Genomic DNA, 23,259 nt, shown 5'->3' with positions numbered 1-23,259 from the left:
AGGGGAGCTGATGGCGCCCCAGTCCCAGAATTGCTGCAACCATGGAAACGAACCGGGAATTGGGTCCACACAGGGATCCTCTCTGGCCTGGTGGCTTTAGACCGTTTGCTCAGCCTCTGAGAGGAGGTCCCATGCTGCCTTCCCCAGCCCCGTGCCTGTCAAGATTCTGTTATTTCTTGGTAACTGGAATTGACTTTTAAAAATCATCGAAAAAAGTAGTAACGTGCTCATATAAAAGATTCAGATAGCACAAAAAGTCATGCGGTAAAAAGTACACTTCCCTTCAGCACCCCTGACTCCCTCTACCTTCTTGGGTGCCTTTTAATAAAAGGCCATTCAGTGTGGCGTGGTGGTTGGGAGCCCAGACTTTGGGGACAGGCTGTCTGGGTTCAAATCCCAACTTCCTCTCTTCGTGCTCTGTGTTTCAGGTGGTATATTGTACCACTCAAGCCTCAGTTTCCCTTTTACCGAGGGGAATCACAAGAGACCCACCCTACAGAGTGGTTGTGAGAATCCAGTGACTTAAATCTGTGCCCAGCTCACGGGACACCATGAAAGTGTTAGCTGCCAAGAATAAATGCATTTATATAAGGTGTCTCCCCATGTAAATTTTAATGTTTTTAAAAAGACTTTCAGGGCAGGTTTAGGTTATAACAATGTCCCCTCCCCTCCCATATGCATCACCTCCTCCCACTATCAACATGATTCACCACAGGGGTGCATTTTTCACCAAGGGTGAACCTGCACTGACATGTCATTGTCACCGAAAGTCCATAGTTTCCCTTAGGGCTCACTCTTGGTGTTGGACATCCTGTGGATTTGGATAGTGACACGTGTCCACCATTATAGTGTCACAGAGTAGTTTCACTGCCCTAAAAACCCTCTGTGTATCACGTAGTCAGCTCTCCCCACCCCTAATTTTCTTAATTTTTAAAATATTTTAAAGTTTGAAACAGAACATTGTGTAACAGTAACTGGGAACTCACACCACCCAGATTTTACAAATGCTGACGTTTTGCAATATTTATTTCAGATCTATTTTGAAGAAAGAAAACTGCAGTTACTGCCTAATCCCCTTCCCGCCCCCGCCCTTTTATTTTTACCCAAGGAGTAGCATAGTATTCATACCTAGGCGCTCTTTCTCTGTGACCTCATGCGTTTGAAGATCGGCCCCCCTGGGTCATATAGCTCTGCCCACTTCTCTCTAACAGCTGCTCACTCCTTCTGCTCCCAGGCTGTCCTGGACTGCCCCACCCCCTCCTGCCAGGCATGTGGGTCTCTCACCCTAGGCCATGGCAGAGCTTGTCTCAGTGCCTGCCAGCAGGCGCACTGGCAACAGAGAGTGGTATCGTGTAACTGCTGAGTTCAAAGGCATGTGTGATTTCAGTTTGGATGCTATTGTATGTGACCGCTAGAAGAAGTTGTACCAGATAATTAGAAGTTGAAAGAAAAAGAGAGAAAAGAGAAGGGGGGGAGGGCGGGAAACTTGAAGGAATCTACCATGCTCCTTGCTGAGGCGTCGGGCACATTTTCCTGCAGGCCGGGGGTGGGTGAGTTTTGTCTTGTTTGTAAATCTCCTGCCACTCGAGCTGTGGCACGTCTGGGGCCCGGAGAAGTTGTAGGGGAGACTGGTGGCGTGGCTTTGCTGGCCTCACAAACACGTGCACAGAAGCACTACTGGTGCCTGGATGTCCGTTTCTGCTGATCCGTCACTGGGCACTGAGGACGGCTGGTGTGTTAAGGCATCCAGCGGGGTGAGGCTTGCAGCTGCCATGGCCTGCTCTTACCTCCCGGGGAGTGGGGGGTGGGAGTGGGGGTGCACTTCACACCCAGCCATGCCAATTACACTTTTTGGCAAGGGAAACAGCCGGGAGCAGTTTCTTCTGCTTTCCCCCTACCTTTTTCTCCGCGTTTAGATGTCAAATCATTACTGGGCCAGTGGGAGCGCTTTCTTGGAGGTGGCAGGAGGAGGGAGAAAGCTGCCTGCACCTCAAGTACCATTTCTGTCAGACGCCTGCACTAATAACCTGGCTTCTGAGAGACCTGTCAGCGCTCAGGGGAATGAAAGGGGACCCCTCAGATGTGCTCAGTGCCAGCGGGCTGTGACGCTTCCCCCCACACACGCCGCCCTCACCTTCTCATTGAAGGTAGGGCTGCCTGGGGACTGCCTGCCCCAAAGACCCTGGGCAGCCCCGCCCTGGTCCAGTCCAGCCCCTCCATCCCTGTCTTTGCTCCCCAAGGTCCATGTGCGTGGCTGTGTTTTGCAGTCAATACAGATGGCCCAGCCACACGCTTTATGGAATCCTAAACGCTCTGCTTGGGGCACTCTTTCCCGGTCATTAAAGCTTTGTCACTTCCTACAGTCATGCTCTTGTTTGGGGCTCTGATCTGGCTTTTGGTTTTGTCCCGTCCCAAACCAGCAGACCTCTGAACCCGACTCCTCTTCTCAGGAGCTCTGGAACGATTTTACTGGTTCATGTATTTCCCTGCAAAGGTCTTTCTATACCATGTTTCCCCGAAAATAAGACCTAATGGAAAAATAAGCCCTAGCATGATTTTTTCTGGATATCCCCTGAACATAAGCCCCAATGCGTCTTTTGGAGCAAAAATTAGTATAAGACCCGGTCTTATATTCGGGGAAACATGGTACCAGCATCTTGCTTTAGCGTGAGAAGGGGGTGGGGAGGTTAAAACCCATTTTCTAGTGGCAGAAGGTGAGCCTGGGGAGGACATGGCAGAGGCTGGCCTCTACTCTCCATCTCCATCAGACTGGCCCATGGGTTTTCTCTCCCCACAAAGTGGAAGAATCCTGGTGTATTCGTTCCACTGGCCTGGCAGAGATAAGTTCTCTACTGCGACCTGAGACCATCTAGACATGACTTCGGCATAGACCAGGCTGCTGGCGGGGGTGGGGCGGGCCAAGTAGAGCTGCTGAGGTCAAGGGCGTGTGTGATTTCAATTTGGATGCTATTGTGTATGACGCCTAGAAGTTATACCAGGTCATTAGAAGTTGAAGGAAGAAGAGAGAAACCTGTAAGTCTCAGGAGGACCTGAGCCTCACCTCTGATGATGCCAATTCACGGGTCTGAGGTGTCGCCCAGGCATGAAGCTGTCTCAAGCTCCCAGTTGATTTCCTGGGCAGCCAGGCTGAGAGCCCAGAGCCTTATTTCCACTAGGTGACCTCAGAGGACTCTTTGAGGAAATTCCTAACTTCGGGGGCCATAAGAATCTCTCCGGGAGCATGTTAAACGGAGGTACCCAGGCCCAGCCCAGAGGGTGACAGGACTTGGGTCTGGGGGTGGGAGCAGGGGCCAGTGCGTCTAACAAGCTCCCCACCCCAGGATATGGGGTTGCAGTTGGGCCCATAGACCACAGGCTGATAACCCAGGGGGCTGAGCCTTGGTGAAGCAGGTGGAAGCCAGTGGCCCTGCCTTAAGGAGAATGAGCATTAAGGTCTAGGGGAGGCAGGGAGAGCTGCCCTCCCCTGCCCCTGCCCCACCAGGGACCTCCAAAATGCTGCATGACGTTGGAGCAGGTGGCCTGAGCCCACCTGAGGGTAAAACTGGAGAAATCGGTAACAGCCTCCGTGTGTGAGCTTCCTTTCCAGTTGTCTGGCCACCTAGGCCCTCAGTAACCTACCCCTCCTCCTCCTGGGTTAAAATGACAGGCACCCAAAGAGAGCCACGTTTAGGCGACTCTCAGTGGTGTCCTCTAATGAGGACGGGTCCACAGTGACCCCTGGTATGTGGACCACATCGCCTCCTTTCTCCCTCGGCCCTTTTGCGGAGATGTAAGTGGCCTCTTCGCCATCTTCCCACTCCGCTTTGGGGCCCTTGCTCCCTGGGGGCGGCACTTGTACCAGTGGTCAAAGCCCCTTGGGGAGTAGGGGCTCGGCACAACCACCAGCTGTCCCACTTTGCTGGCTATAGACCGAGGCTTGGTTCCCCACTCGTGTTCGCCTTGCTCCCCTGAGGTTCTGCTTTGGGGGTCATGTCTGGGCAGAGCTTTCAGAGGGCCCTTCCCAAACCCACATGTCCGGAGGGAAGAGGCGTGCAGGGAGCGGGGCGTTAGAGACTTAGAAGGACAAGCAGCCTGGGGGCACCTGCCAGGGTCCCAGGACGAGAGCTGGAGGAGGAGAGAAGTCCCAGACCCCCTGGGCCATCGCTCAGATCTCAGGGTGACAAGCAGAGGGAGATCAAGATCTTAAGCGACCCTGGGCTTTGACTTCCTCCGGCTCCACTAAAATAACTCTTTTCTAGATATTTTTGATCACAAAATTCTGGATAAGTTCATCAAAACTGACCTTTTCTATTTTTCCTTTCCCTTACTTCTTGGAACCAACCTCATTGGTGCCCAGACACAGGGGCGGTCAGCAGTGGCCGTCCTCCTAGTCTGTAGAGCCCCCGTGGGCAGGGACTTTTGTGTTGCTGTTTCCTTAGGGCATGGCACACAGTAGGCGGTCAATAAATGGAAGCGGGAATGCAAACTAAGAGGGCAGAAGGGCTAGGACTGAGGACTTCACACCCTTTACTGGACTGGAGGGCTTGCCTGTGGAGATTGACAAAGCAGTACCGTTTCAAATAGAAGTTTGAGAGCAACACAGCATTGCCAACTTTTAATTTTGCTGAAGAAAAACATAAAGAAAGAAAACTGCAGTCTCTTACTGTGTAAAGAAACCAAAACCCAAAACAGACATAATTTAGCTGTATTTAAAAAGAAAAAACCCTCACTGCGTGTTGTCTTTTTCTCCCCCTTGAAAACCGGTGAAAGTTTGGCCAAGTTTGGCCAAATGTTCATTGCGTTCGTCAACAACTAACAAGCAGGATTACCCCTCCCATTTTAGAGAGGAGGCTTTGTGTGTGTGTGTGTGTGTGTGTGTGTGTGTGTGTGTGTGTGTGTAGAACAAACTGACACTTTCTCCTGAAACAGCCCAGACCAGCGCTCAGGCCCCTTTTGCAGGCCGTGGCTTCAGCTGCCTGCTGTGGGACATGGGGCTAGGCTGGCACAAAGCACAAAATTGCAAAAAGCGTGGCACTAAATAGACTATGGACCGAGCACTTGTTTATAATGTGCGAGCAGAAACAAGAAGGCAGAGCGCTGCCTCCTTGGATGTCAGCTGGAAACGTGTGCGTTGAGCGGCTCACCATGTTCGCTGCTCTGCGGTGACTACGGTGTCCATGAAAGAGCCGTGAGTATAGATTTGGGGGTTACCCGTAAATGTGAGTGAGCAGGTGAATGCGTAAATAAAGAATCTGTGAATAATCAGGACCGACTGTATGTACTCGCTTGTGCCTCCGATTGGTTCCCATCTGTTCCCACCAAAGCACTTTCGCGTCCACCAAAGATTATTTTGTAATCCCAAAGGCTCAGCACAGAGAGATGCTTGTCAAATGTCTGCTGAGCGCCTAACAGCAGCTCATTCCTGGACCCCCACCCGGCCCCAAGCCAGACCTGGCGTGTGGCCTGCTCCCAGCACGCCACACAGCTCTGCCCATGGGACTCATAAGGCAGGGGGCGTCCCCTCTCACAGGGTCCCTGCTCAGACTCATTAACACAATTCTGCCACCAGGGAGGGGTAGCAGCATCTGGATAGACTGAAAACCAGGAATGTCCTGGGGGTATGCTGGGTGGCGTGGACGAAAGGGGCAGGGCCGCTGGACTCAACCTGTGGGTCCCCAGTGCAGTCCAGATACTGGGTGACAGTGGCTCAGACCCCTGGCCAGATCCCCTCCAGATGGAGGGAGGCCCCTGGCCATCTTAACTGAGGTCACCTGATTCCATTTCCTCTGACTCTGTCCTCAAAAAGCAGCATCTGATTGTGATTTGGCTCCGAAATTCCTGGCCAGAATATTCTAGTGTGGTCTGTGTGACCTTTTCTCCCTCCCTCCTTCCTTCATTGTGGAGAAAGGATGTGTGTGTCTCATTCAGACTTGGCTGTACAGTTTTGTGACTGTAAGTCAGTCTCTAGGGTCTGACCACTCCCTGGTGACAGGGAGCTGCTCAACTAGAGCTTGTTCCAGGCTTGGGAAGAGCAAAGGGTGACCCAAATCTGGTGCTCACTGCCCAGAGAAGTCCTGCTCAGGCTCAGCGGGCCCGAGTTCATCTCCAGACCCCTCTGTCCGTCCAGACTTTCAAATGTTTATTGATCAACTACTACGTGTCAGGAGCCATATTCTGACGTGCTTCCCACCTACCTTCACAGAGCTTTCAGCCCGGTGTGGGGGGCAGCTGTGACAAAAATCACATCCTTAGCAATCGTGATAACTTCTGGGGAGACATTTAAGGGAATAACAGAGGAGACATGATTGAAACTGTGGGTTGGAGAAGGCCTCTCCAGGACGCCACGTTTAGGGGGAGACAGCAAGGATGAGGAGGAATTAGCCGGTGCAAAGGCCCTGGGGTGTGAGGGAGGGCGGGCCATTGGGTGAACTGATACAGGCCAGTGAGGCTCAGCATGGACAGCAAGGCGGGGTCAGGGTGGGCGGAGCCTGGGGGGCCGTGGTGGAGCGTTTGCTCATTGTTCGAAGAAACATCCAGAAGTTGGAGGGTCAGCTGGGGGGTGAGGGTGGGACAGGATGTGACCATCCCACCACTTAGTGGAGAAGGGATTGCAAACAATATCCTGGAGAGGGGGCTGTCATCAGCAGACCACAATGGCGGCCTGTTGGACAGAAGTTGCTTGTGACATTCTTACCCATAAAAGTGCTAAGGGTTCACTTGTTTGTCTACACCAGGGGATCAGCAATACATTTCCCGCTGTTGAACAACAGCTCCTTAAGTGGGGGAAGGAACCCACACACACACACTTTTTTTTTTTAACTTTTCCTTTACTTAAGGAAGTATAAAATTGGATGGAACGAGAGGGCAAAGACAGAGAGACTGGGAGAGAAAGAGGCCTCAGTTTCCTCTGTGGTAACTGCTGAACCGGCGCTCGCGGAGGCAGAAAGGAAGGGCTGACTCACCTCCCTCCGCCAGGAGAGGGTGAAGAAGGGAGGCATGATATTGACTTAAACGTGGGGGATTTTAAAGGCCCCTATGTTCCCACTTTGTGCTTTGCTTCTCACAGACAGCCTGGGACCTTTGAAGTCTGCTGGCCCAGTAGGGAGCGGGCTTCTGTGGAGACAGATGCTAACGGGGGCGGGGGCAGGGGGCCAGGGGGCGGCCGAAACTCTATTAGGCATGCTCCAGCAAAAGGAAAGGCAAACCCAGTGATAATGTACATCTGTTTCAGGGAATTTATAAGCTTTGAACATTTTTTATGGGCAGATAAGTGGGTCCTTTTCTTACCATAACTTAGAACTTCAAAGCTGAGTGTGTGGATAATGCAAATTGCTGAAATATGAGATTTCCCCTACAAAGAGGTTTCCAAAAAAGACGAGGAAGAAAAAGAGAGAAGGGGAGAGAGAGAACGGAGGCTAATTGATGCCACGGTCTTTTATGTACATGGTAAAAATGGGACAGAAATTGATTTTTATGAAATAAGAAATTGATGGGCAAGAGAGACAGAGCGAGGAGGGAGAGACCAGGAGGCAGGTGTGGGGACTGGGCCTGGCAGGTCAGGCCAGGCTGGGGGTCAGCCCTGGGGACACGGACCCTCCCCTGTAGGAGCCCTCACTCTTAGTGCAGAAGAGGAGACAAATGGGCACAGGGACACTTCAGAGCCAGCCACAGCAATGTCAAGCCAGGGCTTGGGCCATCCAAGGTCCAAGGGGGCTCGGGCTGGGTGGAGCCTGGAGACCTGGCCAACTCAGCAAATCGGAAGGAGAGTGGCTCTATGGGCCGGGCACGATCCTGAAGGGCAGGGGTGTCGTAGATAGCGAAACAGCTGGATTAGGGGGTCCCGGCTTATGCCTCTGCCACCAGCCCCACCACACTCAGCCCTCTGTGCTTTTCTCATCTCCCGCACTCACCCCCAGCTTGCGAGCTCCTTCAGGGCAGGGACATAGTAAGCACTCCATACATGCTGTGAATGAATGAATGAATGAATGAACGAACGAACGAACGAACGAACGAATGGAGGGTTAACCAGCTCCATCTTTTCACTATTTCAAATGTTTACAGGGGAAGATTCAGACTAGAGGGGAAGGGGGGGTGGATTTTCTTCCTTGTGGTTGACCCCAACGTCCTTTCTGCGTCAAGATGATTAGTCTAAGCCAGTCTTTTCTTTTTACTTAATACAGTTTGGTTTTAATATTTACAACATAACCACATACGAAGTTTTGAGCTTATAAAATTGTCCTTTCGGCATGACAAACGCGGTTTCTTTTTTCTTCTCCCCTCCTTTCTTCCTGGTCCTCCGCTTCCCCTTCCTCCTCTCCTTCTTCCACAAATGCAGAGAAGTGGGAGGCCTTCTCTATGCATTTTTCTGTTTTCAAAGCCAGTCGCCTCCCTCTGTCCTCACTCCCGTCCTTCTCACAGCCCCTCTTGATTCTTCCCAACGCACCCCTCTCTTTCACTCCCTCATCTCCACTTCCGGCTTGCTGTACGTTAGCCCGTGGTCTGCATTTCCACCACCCTCTACCCAATACCCTCCACTCTGTCACCTCTGTCCTTCTGTTCCACCCCCCTGACAAACACCAACTCTGGAAAAAGTGGAGAGCTCAGGATCAAGGGCTCTGGGACCAGGTGGACAATTGTCATTGTTACCAAGTTACCATTGACTTTTTGTTCTGAAGTCCAGTGAGTATTTCAGCATCTACCTTTCTTGACTTCTTGGCTATATTTCGTGATGGTGGCCACATCGTCCCTTCCAGAACTCCCCCCACCTTTGGGTTCTCTGCATAGGCTGCTAGTTGCTCCCCTGGATCCATTCTCCCTTCCTTCCTGGAAATGGAACCTCTGGTTTTGAGTTCAAGAAGAAAGATTACAATTCTCAGACTCTTTTGCAACTAAATTTTGTGGCTCGGTTCTGGTCAGTAGGAAGTGTCATGTGGCAGCTCCCGTGACTCTTCTTTAAAAGGTAGCTCGTTGCGTCCCATCATCCCTTTCCCTCTCCATCCCCTCTTCCATTCTGCTGCCTGGAAAGCAGATGTAACAGCTGGAATTCCAGCCACCATTTTGGACCATGAGGACGTGGACAACAGCCTCGAGATGGTGCTGCAAGAAGCCGGTGTTCCTAAGGCTTTAGAGGAACAGGAATTCTATTCCAGACCTGGACACTTACATGGAGACTATCAAATGAGGAAGAAATCAACTTCTCTCTCATTTAAACCACTCTCACTTGCAGCCGAACTACATCCTAAGTGAAATCACTTTCCTGACTTCCAGCCCTGTTAGAGTTTCTCCAGCCTCTCTCCTCCTTTAAGAATTACGGCATTGAAGCTGGGTACGTGGGACCTCTCTGTACAACTTCCTATGAGTCTGTAAGTATTCAAAATAAAAAGTTTTAAGAATGGTGGCATTGCTCCCATCTGGGCCCTGGGCAGCTTGTCTTCGTGGCCTCACTTCCTGAAATCTCAACCACTGCCATGGCCACAGTGACCTCTCTAGGCGGCTGATAAGGAGTTCCAACGACGTGCCCCTGCCAAGAAAAGAAACTTGTCATCCAAGCCCGAAATTTGTTCTGAGCTTAGTAAATGGCAAGACAGCCCACCACGTGGCCCAAGCCAGAAGGCCGATGTCCTCACCTCCTCCTCCTCCCTCACTTCTAATCCAGTTACCAAGAACTTGGTTCTGCTTCCTAAAGAGAGCGAGCTCACCTCTACCCAGCCCTCTGCCCCAGCTGTCGTGGCCCCAGTGGAGAGCCTGTCAGCTGTCCCCCGGCCTGGTCAGCAACGCTTCCAGCCTTGCTCCTGCCATGAGTCTCTACTTTGTGGACAGAAAGTGCTTTTTCAAACACCAATCTGGCTGGGCCACTGCCCTGCTATTGACCTCAGAACAAGGGCCAACTCCCAGCCCAGCGGAGCAGGTACCTGGTGTTCCTGTCCTCTTCCCACCTCACCTCCTGCCACTTCCTACCTTCCCTCTCTGCACTGCACCTACTGATGGTCCCCGAACAACACGAACCTCTGTTTTCCCTTCCATTCTGGAAGGTACTCCTATCTCTGCTGGCCCCTGGGCTCGCATAGCCTGGGTTCCCCATGGTGGGCCTGAGACGAGGACCTAGACACAGTGTTTTGGTAGAGTGATGTCAGGAAGAAGAGTGCGGGAGCAGGAGAGAGAGATGGGAGGTGGAAGCTGACATAATGGTGTGTTGCCAGGGTTGCCACTGGAGGACCTCTTGGGGTGTGTACCTGGCGCATGTGTTCAGGGGTCTCAGCCCGCATCTCAAGGGTGCTTTTTCAGGGGTGGTGATGCCTCCTCACTTCCATGTACTTGCAAGCAGGTTCCTGCAGGGCTGCAGAAGGCCCTGGGAATTTTCAGGAAGACAAGGGACAGCGTAACTTGAGATTTTGCCAGGGCGAGGTGAGTCTGTGCTAGCCCTCACAGCCACAGTTGAAATTGCAGGTGGCTGTGGGCCTGCAGTGCATCTGCCCAACTCTTTCTGCAAGACCCGACTTCTCCAGGAAGCCCTCCCTGATCCCCAGTTGGGGGTAGATGCCCCTCCTGCACATTCCTTATATTACAACTGCTTATCTGTCTTCCTGGCTTGGCAGTAAACTACGTTTAAGGCACAAACAATATGAGGTGATAGGGCTTAGACTAAGGCTGTGGAAACAAAGTTGGAGCAGAGAACTGTAGAGATGCTTTAAGTTTACAGAAAGCTGTAACAGGGCTTTCACAGAGTCTAGATGGGCTTGCGAATCCTGGAGCCAGTGTGAGGAAGCAGCCCCTTCCCTGCTCTGGCCACCTCTGAGATGCCATGTTGCTAAATGCCCACTGGAAGCAACATGGTCCTTCAGGCAAAGCACTGAATCCTCAAAGCATTCAATCCTCACAGCAGTCCTACCTTTATGAGGTAGGTCTTCTATCACGCCCATTTTACAGGTGAGGAAGGTAAGGCTCGGAGCTTATATAATTTTTCTAAGGCGTTTGACCCAATTAGTAGAATTCAATCTCTCCCTCCTCTCTCTCTCCCTCTCTCTCCCTCTCTCTCTCCCTCTCTCTCCTTCCCTCTCCCCCCACGTCTTCCCCTCCCTCCCCAGAGCTTCTCCCATGAAACAGGCTGTGGTGGGCAGCACATTGGTGGCAGCAGGTCACATGGCCAAGCCCAAAGGCAATGGGGCAGGAGGGCATCCCCCACATTAAGGAGGGAGAGGAGAGGGAAAACCCATCTGCTGGACAATCGTCCCGTCTGTCCACGTGCTCACTGGAGATGAGGCCATCATTGGGGAGTTAGATGGCTGCGTAATCCCAGCTTGGCTGCCGATTTGCTCTGTAGTCTTGAAATTATTTCTCCTTTGCAAGCTTAGTGTCCCCATCTATGCACTGCGTTAATGACACTGTAAGTCCCTGGCTAGGGTGACTGGAAGGGTGGTCACCAGGGCTGTCGATGAGCAGAGGGCTGTGCGAAGTTGAAAGTGACGTGGAAGGCAATGACCCAAGTGTCCTCTGCACATGTCCCCTCCCGCAGATTGATTTAGATCCAGTTCAATCTGACCTGGGGTCCAGCCTGACCAGATTCCATGGATGGCAGCCACCCCAGCCTCACCTCCACCATCCCCGGGCCTGCACACCTGCTCAGACAACTGCACAGCGTGCTCTGGAGGCCTCAGTTGGCTTCCTGTGAAGATGGAGGAGGGGTGGGCAGTGAGGATGGGGTGGGCGGTGTCGAGATGACCACAGGACAGGCAGCACTTCCCCTAAACATTTAGCTCAGCACCATGTGCCACGTGCCCGTGGGAGGCTTGAGATGTAGGGATCATGAAAAGAGAGAGAATACAATTTCCTGATAAAATAGAAGAGGTGATTAAGTTAATGAAGGATCATTTGGCTGGTTTGAAAACTATAATTAATAGGCATTAATTGCATATTTCGAAGTTGAGCGTGGCGTGGGCTCTGAGCCGTCGTCCAACACAATGACACCCCTGCATCAGAAAAATGGGGCCCAGATGGTCTTCAAAGCCCCTCCGAGAGCTGCGCGAGGGGCTGGTGTAATGATAAAAGATGCCACTTGCCGTTGTGCTCTTCCTTTAACGACATCCTTTCCAAGATGATGCTTATCATTTGTACTTTCATCTTCGGTTAAATAGCATATGGCTCCGGCTGATTAAAACCCCTTCTGGTTTTAATCAGCGACTCGAGATCAGGTTTCTAATGGTGGCAGTGGTGGCCTTGCTGGTCCCGTGGTAAGCTTTGCAACCACATCTCAGTCTGGAGAAAAGGTGGTGGGGGTGAGCGGCTTGGAGCTGGCCCTGTGTGCATCCCGGGTGGGGGCAGGAGAGCTGCCACGGCCCTGCTGGGATGACCTGAGCCAGGAATCAGTGTCGGGGATGCCTCAGAGCTCAGGCTGGGCTGGTTCAAATCATCTTCATGGGACCAAGTTGGCTTGAGGCTGGGTCCGGCTATCTTTGGCTGAGAGGTAGGGTCTCAGGTCCCCTCCTTCTTATAGAAAGCTTAAAAGGCAAGGGAAGCTCTGCAGGGTCACGCACTTGGGGAGGGAAAGGAAGGGCCACGGAAGGGACTGGAACCATGGAGTCAGACTGATGGCGTTTGAATCCACTGCCCATGGCTTCCAGGCTTCACCAATCTGAGACTCACTGTTCTCATTGTTACTGGATGACTTGTTAGTCTCTTATTGTCCCCATTGTACAGATGAGAAAACGGAGGCTCATTCAGTGGTTGAGAGCTGACTAAACTTCGTCGGTGACTCAGAAAGAGTGGCAACAAATACAGGGTGCCGAAATGGGGGCCTGGAGAACTTTGGTGAGGGTCTGCTTGATCTTGCGCCCCACCGCTCATGAGCTCCTTAAGGACTGGGACCATATCTGTCCTGTCCGAGGAGCATGCTGCCCGGCTCTGCGTCACCCTCAGTAGGCGTGACAAGGAAACGAGTGACCCTATGGGAGGTGGAGGAATGGAGCACAGCCGGAGATGTCCAACAGGTAGCAGAGATGTCTACTGGTCACCAACGCTTCACATGCCTCCCATGTGTCCCGGCTCCCTCGCAGCTGCACAGGACCACTGGGCGAGTCCTGGCCAATGGGCTGCAAGGACTTGCAGTGACCTGGGGGGAAGGATTTAAGAGCCTGTGCATGTCCTTCCAGTTCTGTCTGCCACTAAAGCCTTGTGTTGAAATGGCACGGCTGCGAGAGCAGAGCAGCTTGGTTTGCTGAGACGATGCATGGAGAATAAAACGTCTTGGAAAGATGCTGACTTGCTCTGAACTCAGTGAGAACAAGAAAGTAGTGTGTGACGTATTAAGTCACTCCAATGTCAGGTGAGTTTGTTATTGCCACGTAGCCCAGCCTTATCCTGACTAATACAGAGTGGAATTACTGAACTGAAGTTAGGGGCCGATGGAGGGCTGCCGTCAGGGCTCTGGCTGGCATCTGAGCCTAGCTGCCAGGCTATAGGTCATCTGGTTCACCCCTGCCCCAGCCTCACACCCTCTGGGTCATGTACTCCTCTGTGTATGCCAGGCCGGGCAGGCTGCCACACAGGGTCTCCTCAGCGGAGGAGGGTCCCCAGGATGAGACAGAGGCCAATGGGTGTGGAGGACTTGGAGGCCACCATGGCCGTCCCTTGTCTTGCCACCTTGCTTGGTGTGCGCCTGTGGGAGAGGCCTGGGGGTCCTGTACCAGCCTCTATAGCTGCTCAGCGTCCTCAAGGCGCTTGTGAACAGGATATCGCAACAGCTAGGCTCTGGGCTCCCCACCTCTCTCCCCAACAGTAAACCATTTGCTCTCTTCACCGAGCGTATTTAATGCATAGAAATGTCTAAACCAGTAGTGCTCAAGGTTCATTCCGTGTCAGACTCACCTGGAAGGCTTGTTGAAACACGCATGGTTGGCCCCGCATCTGGTTTCTGGTTCAGTAGGTCTAAGGCAGGACCTGAGAATTCGCACTGCTAACAAGTTCCCAGCTGATGCCGCGGCTGCTGGTTTGGAGAGCACATGCTGAGAACAACTGGTCCAGGCATCTATGGAAGACCCGCCATCTCCCAGGGCCACCTTGCCCATCCTAGACATCCTGGTCCTTCCCTCCCACTGCTCCCAGGGGCTCTAAGCCATCTGAATAACTGGGCCGGTCCTGGAAATGCCTGAGTTCCCTGTGACAGGTCTTCCTCACCTCTGGGGCTGACTGGATCCAATAGCTGTTCCTTTTGTCCATGATACACAGTGCCTCAGAAATTTGAAGGCAGCTATATAATCAGAACTCTCCTGGCTGACTAAGTGACAGAATCCCAACTCAACAATCTAGCTTAAGCCTAAAGGAAGACTTATTTGTTCTTAAAAGATCCAACAGATAAATATAAGGCTTTCAGGCACAGCTGGATCCAGGAGCACAATGGATGTTGTCAGCACTAGTTTCCCTCTCTCCTTAGCTGCAAGGGGGAGTGTTAAATGCTGAGTGTGTGTCAAGAGAAGGAGGTGAGAATAGGAGTGTCAGATGTTCCCTGCCACCTTAGTCCCTGAACCTGCAAAATGGGATTGTCAAGTTCAAGGAGAGTAACATAGGCTGCAGGAGTCACAGGGCTGTGAAGGCTTTGAGCCATTCCTTTGGGCTGTCTCTTGGGTGGGAAGATACCCAGGCAGAGACAACCCCAGAGGTGTGACCCATTGTAGGAACTCTCCATGTGGTATCCCACTTGAGTGGGCCTCAATTTCCCCACCCAGACTTGTGCCCTCACACAGAGACTCTCTCAGTGTTGGCGTGTGATGAGCCTGGAAGGGGCTCAGACTGTGCCTAGAAATGTGGTGGATGGAGGAAATTGTATTTGCCAAGTCCTTTGGGGCACTGAAGGGAGCAAGGTGCCTGAAGACACAAGTTCAGGTAATAAAAGATGACCACAAAATGGCCATCTTTTGTCACAATGAGAGAAAAACCTCATCTCAACATGTTAAGGAAAAAAAAAAAAAAAGGGTGGGTGGGTGGAGTGTATTGTGGCTGCATTCAGGTGCAGTTTGATCTAGGAGGTTAAGGTCATCAGGACTCAGAGTCTGTCCATTCTCCCCACACGTTTTGGCTTCCTTCCCTTAGTCCTTCTTGGGCAAGCTCCCTGGCAGCTCCAGGGCTGCATCTGTACCCCACCAAGAGCAGCCAGAAGAGCTGTCCTCTCTCCCAGAAGTCAGTGCAGTCAGAGCTGCAGGGTCGTTTCTCTGTGGTTCTGATTGGCTCACATGCCCATCTTGAAACCAATCGCTGAGGCCAGGAGATTACCAGATTCCACTGGCCAGGTTTGCGTTGCACACACAGCCCATAGATGGGCTGGAGTCATCGCCTCCTGAACCAGATTGAGGGTGGAGGAAGGGTAGTTACCTAAAGCAAAATTGGGATGCTCTGCCCAGAAGAAGGGGAAATGCATGCTGGGAGGCCCACCCAACCCAGGTCAACTACTGGCGCCAAATTATCAGCCTGCTGAAGTCATCTCCCCCACCCCTGCCCGTAGCCTCTACCCTTATCTCTGCACCCCCCACCCCCAAATCCTAAAGGCCACCCAGCCCAAGATGCCCTGTGATCCTCCTTCCTCCAGGAGAAAGGAAGGGGGTGGCAACTACATTCTCTCATTAGTCTCTCTGACATCTTTTGTCACCTATCAGGGGAACAACCAGGTCCTTTGATCACAGCAAAAGGAGAAAGAGTATTTAAAACACAGCCTGTGAAGATTTGCTGAGCAGAAGGTGGGAAAGGCGGTCGGTGGCAGTTTTCAAAGCAGAAACACGATTTTCAGTCTCCAGACTTGCTTGTCTGAGGATTGTTAAGGAGGATTCGCCTGCAGCCTGGGTTTTTTAATGGGCCACGGAGCCCTGAGGTTGGGGAGGGCGTCCCCAAGGGACTTGGTGGAAGGGGTTTCTGGGAGGAAATTGGCAGCTCAGCCTTTGATTCTTCATGAACCACAGACTGTTCAAGCTGAATGGTCAGCTGGATTCAGGTTTGGCCTCATCTCCTCCCCTCTCCCCACCCCACCTGCATGGGCAGCAGCCACCAGCAATCAGAGCCCAGAGCCCCATATCTGAAGGGCAGGATCCTATTGGCACCGTGTCTCTCACAAGCTGCATGCAAACTGCTCCAGGAATGTGCATGGCTGCTTGCCATGGAGCTGGAGAGGGGGGATGGGTAGCTGCTACCCTTTATTTTTATATTGTTCTCATTTGGGGAGCCAGATATTTCAGGAGTAGGACATTCAAAAGCAACTGACCCCACAGCTGTCTGTCCAGATAATGTATCAGTTAGCTGTTTCCACATAACAAACAGTCCCAAATTTCAGGGGCTTGAAACAATAATTCACTATTTAAATTCACGGATCACATTGGGAGTTGCCTGATCTTGCCTGAGGTTGCCCACAGTCTGGGAGTCAGCTGGCCATCAGTTGGTCAGCTGGCCATCAGTTGGTCTCAGCTGCCCCTGGCTCTGCTCCATAAATCTCTCATCCTCCAGTAGCATGTGCTGGGCAGGTTCTTGTTATGACAATGGCAGAAAGTCAAGAAAGAGTGCAAGTGAAATGCACAAGGTCTCTTGAGGCTAAGGCTTGGAACTGACACACTGCCCCTTCTGCCACATCATACTGGCCAAAACAAGTGTCCCGGACAGCTCAGGCTCAGGGGGGTGGGGCAATTGACCCTGCCTCTGTAGCGGGAGGAACTGAAATGTCACATGGCTAATGGCATGTGGGAGGGATGAAGAGGTGGGGCCGTTCCTGCAATTTACAACACCTTATCATTTTAACCAGTCGGCTGTAAGGATGCCCCTGCCCCACTAGCTGATGGCTAGTCCTGAGTGTTCACCTTTAATGATTCCTTCCTGTGGTTTAGGGAATGCGTGGATTTGGAGTCAGAGCACTATGCTAGCTGGGGGTGTGAAGTGTCTTGGTCTTCACTGTTCACTAGTCTGAGAGGACTGACGTTCACCTAACCACCCCCTGACACCTCCACAATGGTTTAGTACAACGAGGCAACACGTGCTGGGGGCAGAAGCCTCGGGTTCAAATACTGATTGGCACAGTGCTTGGTGCATAATAAATATTGAGTTCATATTTGCTGCATCCATGCGTGCTTTTATCAAAATATGTTCATTGTGTGGAGTACAACACCCGCAGAATCCTGCTTAAAATGTAAGTGTGCAACTTAAATTGTTACAAAGCGCATGCCCTTGTAACCATCGCCGGGGACTAAGAATAGAACACCACCCACTCCACTGGAGACCCTCACTGCTCCTGCCACCAAAGCCCCCTCCCTGTCCCAGAAGTAACAGCCACTATCTGACTTGCATAGGAATCCTTTCTGCTTTTTTCTCTTACAGAAGTTCTACCATCTAAGTAAGTAAGCGTCCTTAACCACTATTGTTCTATTTGTCCTCTTCTTGAACTTCCTTAACTGGCAGCCATACAGGCTGTGCTCTTCTCTGTCTGGCTTCTTTCACTCACTCCCACTTGTGAGATTCAGCCTCCTCACTGTGTATAAGTACACTTTATTTTCACGACTGTATAATATTCCAACATGAATAGGCCACAATTTACTGTTTTCCTGTTGATGGGCATTTGGGTTGTTTCCAGTTGGGGGGTAATGCTGGGAGCAGAGCTCTCTGAAATTCCAGCTCTTGCCTTTTGGTAAACGTTTGCCTATCTATCTATAGGGCATAGTCCTACAAGTGGAAGGGAATGTTGGGTCCTCACAGAGCAGTGTATGTCGAGCTTCCGTAGACGTGCCAAATGGTTTTCCTAAGTGGTTGCACCAGTTCACACTCTAACAAGCAAGGTATCCTCTGCTGTTTCTTTTTCCTCCCACTCTCTCCCCCTCTTCCTTCTTTGCAACCCACGGCTTACCAAAGTCTCTGGATGGGGCCCAGGGCATTGAATGGTGAAAAAGAAGTCCAGCTGTGCAGCCCCTGGGAGCCCTCCACCCTCCCCCAGTTCAGGAGGTAAGTGGGTGGGAAGCACCCAGAACCATCTAGGTTCTCAAAAAGTCGGAGGAAGGGTCTGGAGAGCAGGAGCACAGCACTCAAAGCCTCCCTCCTGGAAAGCGCTGCGGCAGGGGCTCTGGCCCCCCACTGGAAAAGGGCCTCTCCCCCCATATTGAGGGAGGCGTAACCAAGCACCGCCCCCCAAAAGCCAGCCGGTCACAGCGGGCGCGGCCCCTGGGCGGGTCCTGCTCCTGGAGGCTCCGCACACCGCCCTTAGGCGCCCTGTTTTGTTAGGAGGTGCGGGTTTCACTCGCTCCCTTCTGATGGGCTTGAGGAGGTAGGTGGAGGGGGCGGTGGCGAGGAGGCCTCCTTCCGCCTCTTGGGGCCTCTGGGCTGCGGAAAGAGGACGAGGATGCAGAAACCGAGGAGGGGAGGTCCTGAACCCCAGTTGTGGGTTGCCCGGGACCCCAACTAACAGTGGTGGTGGCGGGGTAGGGGTGGGGGGAGGCTAAGGAGACAGCGACGCATGAGCAATTTCCCAGCAAAACTCTTTCTTTCTAGCATTATTTTAGACCCCTTTGAACGGTTTTTAGTCTTACTTTTTAGGGAAATGCTCAATTCCGGTCCAGTTTCATTCCTTTGCTCCAGCGCAGCCGGCAAAGCTTTCAGAGCCGCCAGTGCGGCAGCGCCATCTGCTGGCCGCTTTTTTGATTGCAGGATTAGATCCTCCCTAGGTGCTGGCTCCTTCCAGAAGTACTGGGTTAAAAAAAGGAAAAAGAAACAACTTTATAAACTTAAGTACCATAGAAATGACCACTAAGCCTCTGAAAAAAATGTCCATACTCATGAGGAAAAAGGATATGCACGTTAAACCATGGATATGACTTCTCATCCATCACATTGAAAATAGTAGTTTTAAAATGCAAACATCCAGTGTTATGGAAGTTTCAAGGAAATGGGCATCTCATACTTAGTTGGTGGAGTGAGTTAGTACAGTCTCTCTGGAGAGAGAGAAATTAATATTATCAAAATCATTAAACGTGTTTCATTATGATTCAGAAATATCACTGTTACAGAGTGCCTTAAGAGTGCACAAATCCAAAACAGACATTGGGTCAAGGCGTTTGCTGCTTTGTTGCCTGTAATAAGGAAAATCTGGAACATTACAAAACGGTTAAAACAACTAGGGCGCTTACATTAAGATACAATGAAACCATTAACAATGACACCGAAGAATATTCTATGTTACAGGGTAACACTCATGATATATAGATAAAATGGAATCATACTTTAATTTTTCATACTCTAATGGTGGATACATGTTAATGGTGGATACATGTATCTGAACCCATCGGATGGACAACACCAAGGGTGAATCCTCATGTAAACTGTGGACCCTGCATGAGAAACCATGTCAGTGTGGTTTCATCAGTGGTAACAAATGTACCGCTCTGGTGGGGGTGCTGATAATGGGAGAAGCTGTGCATGTGGGGGGGAAGAGGGTACATGGGAAATCTCTACACCTTTTTCTTAATTTTGCTATGAACCTAAAACTCTAAAAAATAAAGTCTATTCAATTTGCAAAGCAGATTATGAAACAGTACATTAAGACCTATTTCTGCTGCAGGCTGGGCGAGCTAGGTGTGGTTGCTGCTCTGTGGGGCGCGGGTCTGCCCTGCCTGAGCTTCTTGGGAAAGGACGGGGTGTTGTTTCCTGCATATCCTACAGAGGAAAGCTTTGCAAGAGCCCTGGAGGGTTCTCTGGGGTTGCTGAGAAGGGAGCATGTGAGCCTGGAGCTGCTACAGCCATCCTGTCCCCAGGAGGAGGGGGAGAAGGCAAAGCTGAGGAAAGCGGAACTGATACAGAGAAAATGAAAGTGAGAAAGAGAGCGAGGTGGATGAGTCTTTGGATCCAACTTGGCTTTAAGCAAGACTTTTCCGATAATAAAGTCCTCCCTTGTCAGATGAACCCGACTTTCTATCACTTGTATCCAAAAGGGTCTATGTGCCCTAAACGCAGGCTGTCCAACCCTACGCTTTGCAATGAGCCCGGTATTGGAGATGGGCGATGGCACAGACGTGGCTCACCAGGCGTCTGTCAGCACCTGGAAGCTTCCTCTCAGTGGGCACAGCCAGCGTAGGGGCTGCCTCCTTTCTGGGCCTGGGCCTGGCTCTGTGTCCCCAGGGACAGAGGACGTTGCTGCGTCAGGGCTGTGTTTCTGCTTTCCTTCTGCCTAAAACTCTCCCCTTCCCACGCTGCTGGGGCCACCGGCTTAGCCTCCCCTGTAACTCCCTTAAACACCCCCTCCCCTGAGGAGCCTCCCCTGACCATCTGGCTGAGGGAGACCATTGTGTCCCAGCTTCTGTTTGCTCTGTGAGTGGCTCCCTTCTAACATCACCTCAATGAGGGCAGAGATCAGGTCTGTCCTGTTTGCTGCTGTGTCCTCAGCTGTTTGCAGGAGCATCATTAATCGTTGCTTACTGGGAAAACGAGGACATGCACAGATGGGTGGATAAAGCTGGTGAGAGGCCCTATTCCGGTGCTGAATGGGAGGATGGGGCTCTGTGCCGGGCCTTGGGGGGAGAGGCACTTTCCTGCTCTTAACAGGAGGGACAGTGACAGTAACTAGAAGACATGCCACAGGTTCAGGCTTTGGCCAACCGAGAACTCTCCCTCCATTTGGGGGTCTTACTTGATATCAGGTAAGATAGCTACTCTGTGCCACAGTCGACAGGAGAGCGGAGCTGCAGCCTGGGTACCACCTGCCAATTGTGTTGAAAGCCCATGATGTCAATCAAAGGCAAACCCAGGCCCATGGCTGAGGGGCTAGAGAAGCAAGCCGAGTTGAATATAAGGTTTGGGGACCAGGAGACCAGGGCCAGGGGCAGGGAGGGAGACCCCACATGGTAGTGATGACGCACGGACATCGGGTGATCCAGGCCATAGGATTAGAAACTTCCTTTCCCAGTGTTTTCCAGCCCTTCTGAAAAAAACTCAAAGAGAAGTCTCAGCTTGGTGATAACAAATCTCTAACACTTGTCTCTGTCCCTCTCTTTTCATAAGGACCTCTGGCAGCCTCACGTTCAAGGCCTGCCTCTAAGGCCTGTGAGGCTGATCAGGGATAGGTTTCATTGCATTTATTTTTACAGCTACCTTCTAACCATAGTAAGTGATTCTGATTTTCCATTTAGGGCTGTAATAGGAAGTTTCTTTTTCAAATATATTTCCATGAGTAAAAGGAGACTACTAGAAGGAAATGGCAAGGATGATGGAACAGGTGGTGACGTTGTTGGGCATGGGAGGGAGGAGTGGGACTGAGCAGGAAGGAGGGTTCTGGAAGGATGGCCACCCTGTAGTTGCTGCATGAAGGACAGGAAATGTGTGGAGGAGCCCAGGAGGGGCTGGCTGAGGACACACGTGAGGCCGCTCTCCCAACAGGTAGAACTGGACCTGGTTTTGCTGCTGCAAGGCAGAGCTGCAGCTACGGGAAAGTCACAGAGCTAAGGGTGCCTAGGTATTGGGGTGCCTAGGTATTGGGAGCTGGAGCCCCCCCGAGCTGAGCCTCCTGGCTGGACAGGCTACCAGCCTCTGCCCTGGCCTTAGTTCTGACCCTGCACCCCCAGGTCTGATTGGGCCCTTGGAATTCCAGCCTGGGATTATTCTGTTTGGTGTGGGCCCCCACCAGTTCTGGTCCTGGAGTTGCCCTGTCTGACTATGTGACCTTAAGTGAGTCACCTTTCCAGGCCTCAGTTTCCCCACTTGTAAATAGACAAGGGAAATGCCCTGTAAGGGCCCCTAGGATGGGAAGACCAGCCCTCTCCTCCTGTTCCCTCAGCGTGGGGCTCAGTGAGGAAGCACAAGCTTGGGGTCACTCTGGCCCACGCTGAATACCCTGCTCTGCCCATTGTTGGCTGTGTGACCTTGGGCAAGTCACTTGACCTCTCAGGGTGTCTGTGTCCTGTCTGTTACATGGGATAAGGGTCTCCCAAGCAGAGCTGGATGGGCAGTGATGAGGGGAGTCCTGGGCACACAGTAGGGCTCCGAGAGTGCTGGGCATTCTGGTTCTTAGAGCTCAGACTGTCACTGTCAGTGTCATTTTTCCCATCCTGGCTTGAGGGGGGTGGGTGGTGGTGCCTGCCAGCGTCCCAGGCACAGGATGCCTAGTCTGGTCCAGTGGGACCACAGGGCTCGGTGTTACACTGGCAGGAGGGAGCAGCTGCTGGAGCCTTCATCTGAAGGAGCTTCCAGGCTCGGGGGGAGTGCCCAGAGTGATTGCCAGGTGTGGGTGAGGCTGGCGTGGTGCTCCCACCTGCAGCTCCCTGGGCCTGGGCAGAGAGAAGACGGGTGGGGAGGAGCCTGACAGCAGACGGCCCCGGCTCTGTGGGTGATGCTCACCAAGCCACCCTCACGTCGGTTAAACACAGAGCTTCTCAAACTGACCCTCACAGGAATCACCTGTGAAGGAAGAGGAGGGAGTCTTGTTACCAGGCAGATTCTGATCCAGCAGGTCTGGGGGAGGGCCTGAAATTCGGCATCTCTAACAGGTGGTGCTGCTGCTCCTGGTTGCCAGTGGGCCACGGGGAAAGCTTCCTGGAGGAGGGGGCTTGAGGAATGGAAGGACTTGTTCTAGGAACCCAAGAGATGAATGGGTCTCTGACTTCTGCAGCAAATGGGAGCTGCCAGGAGGAGATGGCCGTCGGGGGCCATCCCAGGCCATCAGACACCTGCAGTGGATGAAGACTGTGTGTGTGGCCACGGAAGCACTGGTGGGCCCAGGTCTGAAGACCTGGGAGGGCAGCATGGAGTGTCCCCAGGAAGAGGCAAGGTGGGAGCCCCGATGCCGCCCTTTGCGGGCAGTCTCTTTTCAGGATGTTAGAATAATTCCATTCCCTGTACATGATGTGGGGAGCCAGCCCCGCCTTATGGGTCCTGATGAGGAATGCCCCAATATGATTTTGTAGGTCCCTTCTACGCTGTATAGGTTTTTTAAAAAAATTCTCTCTACCACACACATACACCATATATGTGTGATTTTGAGATGCACATTTTCCCCCCATTTTAGCACCTCTGTACTCAGTGGCCTCTTATCCTCTCTGTTGGCGTGGGCAGATGTTGACTTCCTTTGGAGAGAGTCTGCTTTTGTCGTGCCAGGTAACCGGAACCCCTCCAGCTGAGACCACTTGGCCATGGCCTCTCTGTTTGAAGTATTTTGACCCATGCTGTGTGTGCTCAGACCCCAAACCTCGCAGTTCAAGTGCTCGCAGGAGATTCCCCACTGTCCACCCTGCCCCCAGTTTCATTCACGTGTTTCCTCTCTGT

The sequence above is a fragment of the Rhinolophus sinicus genome, linkage group LG11 (assembly GCF_036562045.2).
Source record: "Rhinolophus sinicus isolate RSC01 linkage group LG11, ASM3656204v1, whole genome shotgun sequence".
In the NCBI taxonomy this organism is placed as follows: Eukaryota; Metazoa; Chordata; class Mammalia; order Chiroptera; family Rhinolophidae; genus Rhinolophus; species Rhinolophus sinicus.
Note: the sequence above shows the minus strand (reverse complement) of the source record.